Genomic DNA, 2,121 nt, shown 5'->3' with positions numbered 1-2,121 from the left:
GTCTTTGGCCCTGCAGCAGAGCATGGGACTGGCTAGGAAGGAGTGACTTGAAGGGAAAAATAGGGCCACCTGCCCAGATACTAAGGCACGGAGAATGGTGTAACATATTCTGTTTTGTTTTGTTTTGTTTTGTTTTGTTTTGAGACGGAGTCTAGCTCTGTCGCCCAGGCTGGAGTGCAGTGGCTGGATCTCAGCTCACTGCAAGCTCCGCCTCCTGGGTTCACGGCATTCTCCTGCCTCAGCCTCCCGAGTAGTTGGGACTACAGGCGCACGCCACCTCGCCCGGCTAGATTTTTTTTGTATTTCACCATGTTAGCCAGGATGGTCTCGATCTCCTGACCTCGTGATCTGCCCATCTCGGCCTCCCAAAGTGCTGGGATTACAGACTTGAGCCACCGCGCCCGGCCTGGTGTAACATATTCTAAACACACGGGCAGGTCCCCATGTGGATGTGACGGATGTGTGTACACAAGGGTAAGCACGTGCACCCCTGTTTCCAGGCCTGGCCCCCTGCAGAAAGATGGGGGAGCCGGATCCTGCTCAGCAGCGGACAACAGGATCCACCCTCGCCCAGGACGGCCTCAGGACTCCAGGCGCTGAGACCTCACTCTACACCCGTTTCACTTCCGTTAGAGGCTAAGAACTTGTTAAGAGCCAGGCTTCCTTCCTTTCTGCTCCAGCTTCAGGTTCCTTCTGAGACCTCACCAAGGAGGGGGTGGGGGTTGCTTTGAAATGCATCTGCTTTGCTTAGTCTCTTCCTAGGTGACTTTTTAAAAATTGTGATAAAAGGCACCATTTTCAGCGTTGTAAGTGTACAGTTCTGTGGCATTGACACTGTTGTGCAGTCATTGCCCCCCATCCATCTCCAGAACCCTTTTATCCCCAACTGAAACTCTGACCCATTAAACACGGACTCATGTCCCCAGCCCCTCAGCCCCTGGCAACCACCATTCTACTTCCTGCCTTTGTGAACTTGGTCATTTTAGGCACTGCATGTAAGTGGGATATACATACTGTATTTGTCCTTTAGCGACTGGCTTATTCTGCTTGAAACTCAGCCTTCACGTTTCATCTATGTTGTAGCGTTGTAGCGTGTATCAGAATTTCCTTCCTTTTGCCTTTCTGCGCTACCTGCAGAGGGGTCCATCCGGCGTCGTTCTGGATTCCCATCGTAACTTAAAGGAAGTTTTCACAATGTCCGGAGCCCTTGATGTCCTTCAAATGAAGAAGGGGGATGTCCTTAAGTTCCTTGCAGCAGGAACCCACTTAGGTGGCACCAATCTTGACTTCCAGATGGAACAGTCCATCTATAAAAGGGAAAGTGATGGCATCTACTTCATAAATCTGAAGAGGACCTGGGAGAAGCTTCTGCTGGCGGCTCGTGCCATTGTTGCCATTGAAAACCCTGCTGATGTGAGGGTTATATCCTCCAGGAATACTGGCCAGAGGGCCGTGCTGACGTTTGCTGCTGCCACTGGAGCCACTCCAATTGCTGGTCAGTTCACTCCCGGAACCTTCACTAACCAGATCCAGGCAGCCTTCCGGGAGCCACGGCTTCTCGTGGTTACTGACCCCAGGGCTGACCACCAGCCTCTCACGGAGGCATCTGACGTTAACCTACCCACCATTGCTCGTAACACAGATTCTGTCTGCGTGATGTGGACATTGCCATCCCATGCAACAAGGGAGCTCCCTCAGTGGGTCAGATGTGGTGGATGCTGGCTCGGGAAGTTCTGAGCATGCGTGGCACCATTTCCCTCGAACACTCGTGGGAGGTCATGCCTGATCTCTACTTCTACAGAGATCCTGAAGAGCTTGAAAAAGAGCAGGCTGCTGCTGAAAACACTGTGACCAAGGAGGAATTTCAGGGTGAATGGACGCTCCAGCCCCCGAGTTCACGGCTGCTCAGCCTGAGGTTGCAGACTGGCCTGACGGCGTGCAGGTGCCCTCTGAGCCTATTCAACAGTTCCCTACTGAAGACTGGCGTGCTCAGCCTGCCACGGAAGACTGGTCTGCAGCTCCCACTGCTCAGACCACTGACTTCAGGCCACTGAATGGGTAGGAGCAACCACTGAATGGTCCTAAGCTGTTCCTGCACGGGCTCTTCAGCAACATGGAGAT

At 53.0% G+C, this 2,121-nt stretch overlaps 1 pseudogene; it reads left to right on the top strand.

The window, feature by feature from the left end:
- Positions 1–1,194: 1,194 nt before the first annotated feature.
- On the top strand, positions 1,195–2,085 carry LOC105539557 (annotated as a pseudogene).
- Positions 2,086–2,121: the final 36 nt, after the last annotated feature.

The sequence above is a fragment of the Mandrillus leucophaeus genome, unplaced genomic scaffold, assembly GCF_000951045.1.
Source record: "Mandrillus leucophaeus isolate KB7577 unplaced genomic scaffold, Mleu.le_1.0 Scaffold2068, whole genome shotgun sequence".
Taxonomy (NCBI): domain Eukaryota; kingdom Metazoa; phylum Chordata; class Mammalia; order Primates; family Cercopithecidae; genus Mandrillus; species Mandrillus leucophaeus.
Note: the sequence above shows the minus strand (reverse complement) of the source record. Positions and strands in the feature narration are given on the sequence as shown.